Source organism: Oratosquilla oratoria, chromosome 8, assembly GCF_046742065.1.
Source record: "Oratosquilla oratoria isolate Oo_2021 chromosome 8, ASM4674206v1, whole genome shotgun sequence".
Classification (NCBI taxonomy): Eukaryota; Metazoa; Arthropoda; class Malacostraca; order Stomatopoda; family Squillidae; genus Oratosquilla; species Oratosquilla oratoria.
The window spans coordinates 36,944,471-36,954,470 of record NC_134784.1 but is presented as its reverse complement, the minus strand read 5'-3'; the positions used below and the strand labels follow the sequence as shown (position 1 = coordinate 36,954,470).

The 10,000-nt window shown below is 35.1% G+C and overlaps 1 protein-coding gene across 1 annotated transcript in view; it reads right to left on the bottom strand.

Moving 5' to 3' along the window:
- The window catches only part of LOC143027476 (uncharacterized), a 343,655-nt gene that overhangs the window by 49,666 nt on the left and 283,989 nt on the right, over positions 1-10,000 (bottom strand). The window lies entirely within an intron of this gene.

Genomic DNA, 10,000 nt, shown 5'->3' with positions numbered 1-10,000 from the left:
AACCCCCCCTCGGTCTCCTCTTGGCCTTCCACGTTCTTATCAGACTAGGAATAATGACTTAAATTACTCCATCGCCTGAGCATTGTATCAACGCAAAGAAATCCCATTTGCAACTTACTTCAAAAACTAAACTAATTTTCTTTTTTTAGTTGAAGTGCGTAAGTTGTAGCCTATCTTCATATATAGGCACGTTACACTGCGTCTGTATCAGCGTAACCTCAAGGAGAAAGACACAGTAGATGTTAAGATACACTGATGCAAAGTTTTACCAACAATGTATAAATGTATTCTCTGCTCTCACGATATGTGGATGATTGAATGAGATTGTCTTCATTGTCTTTCTACATATAACGGAGAATGATACACTAGATCTTAGGATACAGTATAAATGCGTTCTTCTTTCTTGAGATGTCGTGGTTAATTGAATGAAAACATTATTATTTTGATCGCCTTCAATGTCCTTCTACATATAACGGAGAAAGATACAATAGATGACAAGTGCCACTGAAGGACTGAAAGTTATCCATTCGAATAAAACATTTTCATGATAGGCCATAGAATATACATGAATGACTATTTTTTTTAAATACATGAATTGAAAGGGGATAAGCCCATCTGAATATGATAGTTAACTAATCGCAAGAATAATGTATAAAAGTACAATTTCCATCGTCTACACTACATGTTCAGTGATATAGGGTAAAAAATAAATAACATTAGGAAAATTGAAAGCTAGTGAGAATAAAAACGAATAAGGATATATAATGGGAATACAAGATCGAATCAGCAAGTAGAATGCCATAGGCAATACAATTACATTTAAATGGAGAGAGAGAGAGGAGAGAGAGAGAGAGAGAGGAGAGATGGAGTGAGAGGAGACGGAGAGAGAGAGAGAGAAGAAGAGAGAGGAGTGACGCGAGAGAGTAGAGGGAGATTAGAGGGAGGAAGAGATGGGAGAGAGTAGAGAGAGAGAAAGAGCGAGAGAGAGAGAGGAGAGAGAGAGAGAGAGAGAGAGAGAGAGAATAGAATTAACATAAAATTGTGACACCAATCTTGTGGTGTTCGCCATTGTTATACTATTTTTATTTTTTTTTCTTTTTATTGTAAACAGTACTACTTTTTAAATGTGACTGAGAGTGTGAACCTTTACCAGATATACCACAATGACCATTTATGTTTTGAATTCAACATTTTGTCTCCATTATATCCCCTCAAGACGATTCCTGGACGGGAATCGAAACGTCGGGCAAAATAAACCCTTGAAGTGAGTCTGGTGTTTACACTTTTCCGACATATGTGTGTGTATTATTATATTATATATATTATAATATATATATATATATATTATATATTATATATCTTATATATATACACACACACACCAACATATGTATAAATCTACATATATTTATAGATAGATACACACCACACACACACACACACACACACACAACACACACACAACACACACACACACAACACACATACACGCACACACACACACCACACAACACACAACACACACACAACAACCACCACACACACACGCTCACACACACACACAAACCACACACACACACACACACACAACACACCACACACACACACACACACACACACCACACATATATATATATATATACTCTATATATCTATATATATATATTTATATATATACTGAATATATATCACCGTGAAAACCAATGTTGGAGTAAAAAAGACTGAAGAAGGGGAATCTATATATTTCGATTACAAACTGCAATCCTCTTCAGTAGATACAAATTGGGAATATGTGAGTGCTACTATAAGTTCCACCCTTGACATGACAAAGGGGAACAATGGGAGAGGTCTCTATACGGCTCACTCGGAATGTGAGGTTAGGGAGAAAAATGGTAGAATATACTATAATTGAATACAAGCCCAATATGAACATTTGAAAGGGGCAATGGTCCTCGGATATAATTTTCAGGACTTTTCATCACCTGCCTAGTAAAAAAGACATTTGCCTCCTGACCTCACGGAGGCTGAAGCCGAAGGTAGAGAAACTCTCCCATTGTTCCCCTTTGTCATGTCATGGGTGCTACTTAAGTAGCATTCACTATTACCAATCTGTATTTACTGAATAGAGGATTGCCGTGGATGTTCTGTGTCTTGCGACACTGCTTATGACCCAGGGCCGTGGACTAGGTGCAGGGATGACTCGTCATCCAGGAGGTGCACAGATAAGAGGGAGGGTGGAGGGTGGTTTGTTGGAGTGTATTCTGGTTGCGAATGGGTGGGAATGAATTTATGCCTTTTCATTTTTGGCTTCTCCCTTGTTATAAGTGGGGGAAAAAATCTTAGTATATGTATGTATGTATGTATATATGTATATTTACTATATATATACATATACACATACATGCATACATACATATATGTATATATATATGTATATATAGTATAAAAAACCCCATACATACATACATACATAAGAATACATACATACACACATACATTACCAGAATACATACACACGTCGTTATTTTATATATGGATATATATATATATACATATTTATATGTCATGATATAATATATCTATATATATATATATACATATATTAGTATATTTATATTTATTTATATATTTTATCAACCACATAATCACTTTTAATTCCCTACCATCGCAGTCCGAGACTGAGAGTCGCTCGAAGAGGGCGTTACGTTGGAAATTGAAAAGTGGTTCGAGGGCGAGGACTCGAACTCAGCTCAACCCGTGACAAAGCGGGCAGTGACTTAGCCAACTACGACTACCAAGAGAGATAGTAATCTGTTCACTGGGAACCATTCAGTGTATATATATATATATATATTTATATATATATATACTATATATATACTATATATACTATTTATATATATATATGTATATGTATGTATAAGACTTATTGACCCACTGTCAGAAAATGAGATAAGATGAATAGAAAATATCCATATTTCGAATTCTATCTGTGATTCCTCTTCAGTTTGAAGAGGATCTCAGATAATGGTTCAATTATACAGTTTTTTTTTTGTCCATATCTCATTCTCCGGACAGTGGGTCATTAAGTCTTATTTTACAAATGTGCTATTAACATTATACCTTCCTTAATATATATAATATATATATATATGGTATATATAATATATATATAATATATATTTTATATATTATATATTTATATTATATATATATATATTAATATATATATATTATATGATATATATATATATTTATATACACAGAAAAAAAAACTGGTAAATTAAATACGTAGTCCTAACGTTTTCGTCTATTTAATATGATAGACTAAAACGTTCGGACTACGTTTCTTATTTACCTGTGTTTTATTTTCCTGCAAATTATATTTACGTGTCATTTGTGAAATACTGCAATATAAATATATAATATATATATATATATATAGTGTACATATATATATGTTTTTATATAATATATATAGATATATATATAAGTGTGTACATACATGTATATATATATGTATATATATTATTATATATATATTTATATATATATATATAAGATATACTTTACTGTATATATATCACGTGGAAAAACCAATGGTGGCAAGTAAAAAACAATGAAGACGGGGAATCTATATATCTTCGATTACAAACTGCAATCCTCTTCAGTAGATACAAATTGGAATAGTGCGTGCTACTTAAGTAAACCCTTGACATGACAAAGGGGGGGGGGGGAACAATGGGAGAGGTCTCTATCCTCGGATCACTCTGAATGTGAGGTTAGGAGAAAAATGGCTAGAATATACTATAATTGAAAACAAGCCCACTATGAACATTTGAAAGGGGCATTTGTCCCCGGATATAATTTCAGGACTTTTCATCTCCAGCCTAGTAAAAAGACATTTTTGCCTCCTGACCTCACGGAGTGAGCCGAAGGTAAGAGACCTCTCCCATTGTTCCCCTTTGTCATGTCAAGGGTGCTACTTAAGTAGCACTCACTATTCCAATCTGTATTTACTTAAAGAGGATTGCTGTGGATGTTTCTGTGTCTTGCGACACTGCTTCTGACCCAGGGCAGTGGACAAGGTGCAGGGATGACTCGTCATCCTGGAGGGTGCACAGATACGAGGGAGGGTGGGGTGGTGTGGAGTGTATTCAGGGAATGCATGGGTGGGCATGAGAATTTATGCCTTTTCCTTTTTGGCTACCTCCCTTGTAAGGGGGAAAAAGCCTTAGTATATGTATGTATGTATGTATATGGATATATATATATATATATATACATATAACACATTACATGCATACATACATATATGTATATATATAATGTATTATTATATATAATTACATACATACATACATACATACATACATATTTTCAGACATACACACATAACATACATACATACATACACACGTATATTATATGTATATATACTATATACATATATATATGTATGTATATAAATATATATATATATACAGCTATACATATATATATATATTATATATATATATATATTTATATATATTTTCAACCACAAATCACTTTTAATTCACATTCCATCGCAGTCGAGGACTGAGACGTCGCTCGAAGAGGCGTACGTTGGAAATTGAAAAGCTGGTCCGAGCCGAGGTCTCGAACTCAGCTCACCCGTGACAAAAGCGGCAGTGACTTAGCCCAATACGCTACCAAGAGAGATATTAATCTGTTCACCTGGGAACCATTCAGTTGTATATATTATATATATTTAGATATATATTATATATAGTATATTATATATATATATATATATATATATGTATTTGTATTGTTAGTATAGAGACTTATAGACCCACTGTCAGAAAATGAGATAAGATGAATAGAAAATCTACATATTTCGAATTCTATCTGTGATCCTCTTCAGTTGAAAGAGGATCACAGATAAATGGTTCAAATATACAGTTTTTTTTTGTCCATATCTCATTCTCCGACAGTGGGTCAATAAGTCTTATTTTACAAATGTGCTATTAGCATTATACCTTCCGAATATATATATATTTATATATATATATATATTATATATTATATCATATATGTATTTATTTATTATTTATATATATATATTGTATATATATATATATATATATATTTTATATATATTTATATATATATATACACAGAAAAATCACTGGTAAATTAAATAAAAAAACGTAGTCCGATCGTTTTCGTTTATTTAAGACATCAATAGACGAAATAGTTCGGACTAAATTTATTTTTTATCAGTGTTTTTTTTCCTGCAAATTTTATTTACGTGTACTTTTGTGATATACTGCAATATATATATATATATATATATAATATATATATATCATACATTATGATATGTATTTATCTATATATATATATATATAAGTGTGTACATACATGTATTATATATATGTATATATATATGTATATATTATATACATATATATATATATATATAGATATATATATATATGAAATCAGCCAATCTGAGTCCACTGCTGAAAACAAGGCTTCTAACATAGCATCCCATGATTCACACGGACAGCGCCAACCTCTGTCATATTACTCCTACAAACATCTCAATCTCGTCTCTCCAACCCGTTCTGTATATAGTATACATATATATATGATATATATATATATATATATTATATATATATATATTATGTAGGTATATATATAATGATACATTGAATATGTACATCCACATTTATAATAACCGATTTTATGAGTATTATTTACTGATAGCGTTTGCCTTTAGAATATTCAGCGACATACACTGATCGAGATTTTTTGAGGACATGTATCGAGTGGCAGTCCTATAGAGTATATTTAAAATTTATGTGAGAGCATTGGAGATAAGGCAATCCTTTCCATGTATCGTTCTCGCTAGACCATCATAGTCACCCATTTTTCGTCCCATAAATATGTGTGTATGTGTGTGTGAGGTTAGTATGCTTGCATGTCTTCTTAATTTTCATTCTATGATCTCATTTTTTTCTCTCTGTCTATCGCATCTGTAAACAAAATTAGATAAGGTACAAAGAGATCAAATGTACCGTTTTCTAACCTCAAGCAATCTTAATAATGCACCAACATTTAAAATCCCAAAACGTTGGAATATCAAGACGCAATTGCACGGCGAGTTGAAACATTTTCTTTACACGCCAAGCTGCGATTAGGAACTAGCTTCAGACTCATTTATGCCTTTATAGAACCGAATATGGTTCAAAGATTTTGAAAATAAAAGATCGTGAAAGAGGAAATACAAAACTGTGACACACGCTCACGATGACAAGCAATGTCTGAAAATAGGTCCCAGTAACATCACTGGGAAAAAATAACCAAGAGTATTTCAATTGTGTTTGATTACATTGTAATATCCGACAAAACGAAGGGAATCAAGGCATTAGCGTCATAGAGTGCAGCAAAAATCGGTCGGCCCTGTTGTATAATGGTTGCAAGAATTCAAGTCAAAAAGCGAATGGGAGTATATAATGATGTATGGTAAATGGCGCAAGTTTCAGTTGAATAATATAATGAACCCGATTAACTTTTATATTCATGCCCGAGCAAAGTAAATTAAGAGGCCTCATTCCTCTACCTAACTTGTATCTCCCATCGAATGTAGATATGTTGTGATAAATTTTAAGAAATCTGTATCAAACAGAGGGACTTTTGATTCTTTTCTCTGGAAGGGTAATCTATTTCGGTTTAACACGCGAGAGTTTGCCATGGATGAACGTATCTACACAGATCGATTTCGCATTTGCGATGCCATTGTATGAACCACGTTGTACAATTGACCACCTAGCATCAGAAAGGACGCGCTGCGACCTTAGCACACACCTGCGACAGTGTGACCCGACGTGACCCCATCCGATGTAATTGAGTAACTTCTTGACTTTTGATGCTTGATCACCTGAGTAACCCAAGGCTTCGGGCCAAGAGGTAGTAGCAGGGTGAGCTTAGTGGATGATGGAGAAATGATGTACTGAAGGACAGCAGCCACGGAGAGAGGGATTCGGGAAGTAAAGAGTGGAAATAAGAGAGGGATTGGAGCCAGTAGCCTGAGGATCAGCATCAGTCCCCTTCTAGCCCATATTTAAAGCGTAGTCACTCGCGAATGGCGACCCCAGACGACGATGAGCAAAGACCGTTCCCGGTACCTCTCCGCTTTCTTCCGAAAACAAAATACATTCACAAATATAAGAGACAACGACCGTAATTGTGTTTGTTTTTCCCTTCCGCTAAAAATGTCGTCCACCAGCTACCATTCACACACCCACACACAACTGCTGATACACCCACACACACACTCACACACACACACACACACACACACACACACACACACTCACACACACACACACACACACACACACACACACACACACACACACACACACACACACACACACACACACACACACACACACCCACGCACACACACACACACACACACACACACACACACACACACACACTCACACTCCAACAAACAGATACACACACACACAGACACACACACAAACACACACACACACACACACACAATCACACACACACACACACACACACACACCACACACACACACACCCACACACACACCACACACGACCACACGCACACACACACACACACACACACACTCACACACACTCACACACACACACTCACACACACGCACACACACACCACACACACACACACACACACACACACACACACACACACACACACACCCACACTCACACACACACACACTCATATATACATATATATGGGGATGTTAAGCGGAATAGGAAAACACAGGAGTTCTTAGTCTTGAGTTTATGCCTGGACTAGTTTCGCAGGTATGCTTTTTCAAAGCATAACCTGCGAAACTAGTCAGGAATAAACTCAAGACTAAGACTCCTGTGTTTCCTATTCCGCTAACATCAACCTGTCAGATTTGTCTCAACATAACATATATATATATCTATATATATATATATATATTATATATATATATGTATATATATATGTGTATACAGTATACACACACACACACACACACACACACACACACACACACACACACACACACACACACACACACACACACACACACACACACAAACACATATATATGATATATAATATATATCATATATATAATATATATATATATTTAATACATATATATATTCTGCAACCAGTTAACAGAAATATTTAATAAGTCGGTAGACACTAGTTTTGTGCCTAAAGCTTGAGGGGAGGCAAACGGGTTTGTATTTTTAAAAAGGGAGATAAATCGTCTATATTCAACTACAGAGGCAATTAGTTCGACGTTAGTTATAGGTAAAATGCTTGAATCAAGAATAGTTAATAGGACTCAGAGATCACTTTCGAGAGACATAATTTAATTCGTGGACTCCAGGCTTGGTATATCCAAGGGTACGTTCACTGTGTGACTAATCTTCTATATTTTTCACACTAACGTATGTAAGGCGTCAGATAACAATGATAGTTACAATGTTATTTACCATGTATTTAGCAAAAGGTTTGATAAGGTGCCCCACCAGAGGACTACTAAATCAAAATCCATGCCATAGGGGGAAAAGTGTTAGAATGATTTCGAGCTTGGATTATTAGTGACCGAAAACAGCGGGTCCACCATAAATGGTGTAAAATCCAAATAGGGAAGTGTTTCTAGTGGGGCTTCCCCAGGGCTCGTTTTTGGGTCAGTTATTGTTTCATTATGTACATAAACGACTTGGACAATGGGATTAATAGTGATGTTAGAAAGTTTGCGGTACTACACTAAATTAGGACGCCTAATTAAGTTCCGGAGACAACACCGTGCTTCTGCAGGATGATCTTAACCAAATTCGTTCCACATGGTAGGTGAAATGGCAAATGCGACTTTAATATCTCAAAAGTGCAGAGTGTTAAAACGTAGGGCTACACAACCCCGGAATCAGATATAGCTTAGATAACATGTTTTTAGAGGATAACTGAGTGCGAGAGAAACTAGTTCTGGGGTGATTGCTGACCTTAAATCCAGGAAAACAGTGCATATTAGCGCCAGGAATAAAGTTAACAGAGTATTAGGTTTCATTGCTGATTTGAGATATATGTATATATATATAAATATATATATTTTTATATATAATATATATATATATTTATATAAATATATATATATATATATACTTATATACAAGAAAACAGAGGTGATAATAAACATTCATTTATGGCCTTCATGCAAGGGGGGATAAATAATTTTTTGAGACAAGGTTATTCAACCGAAAAACTATATGGTATGTTTTCATGTTTTTTATTTATATTAGGCAGAGGCAATGAAAGGTTGCCAGAGCCTGTCACTCAAGAGTTATACAGTGTTGAAGGAACCTGAAGATGTGTGACATCTTGGAAGTCCGAGCGTGTTTCCGTGGTTCATCACAGGTAGTTTCGATTAGGAAAAAGGCTGGATTAAACAGAGTATGTATAGACTATCGGCAGCTGGATGCAGTTGCTAAACATGATCCCTTTCCGGATGCTGAGAGTTTGAATGATGCTGTATTTGGGGACTGAATGGGGTAAATATTTTACAACTTTAGATATGGTTGCAAGGCTAGTACCAGGTACTGATTGAAGAGCGTAGCAAAGTTGACAGAATTCTCTATACCGGCTCGAAGGCATGTGGCATGTTGAAGAGGCTGTCATGTGGATTGATAAATGCTCCAGCAAGCATTCCAACTGCAGTTTGCAGGAGGTTCTGAGATATATTGAATGGAAGAAGGTGATGGTGCATATCGATGATATACTCATCTCATGGGGAAGACGTTTCATGAACATCTCGAAATTTATTGGGCGTGAGTTTTGAAGACACTGGAGATGTATGTAATTAAGATCAAAACCCCTAAATGCTGTTGGTTTAATATCAGAAGTGAGATTTCTTGGACACGTAGTTAGTCGGAGGAAGAATATTTAAGTCACCAG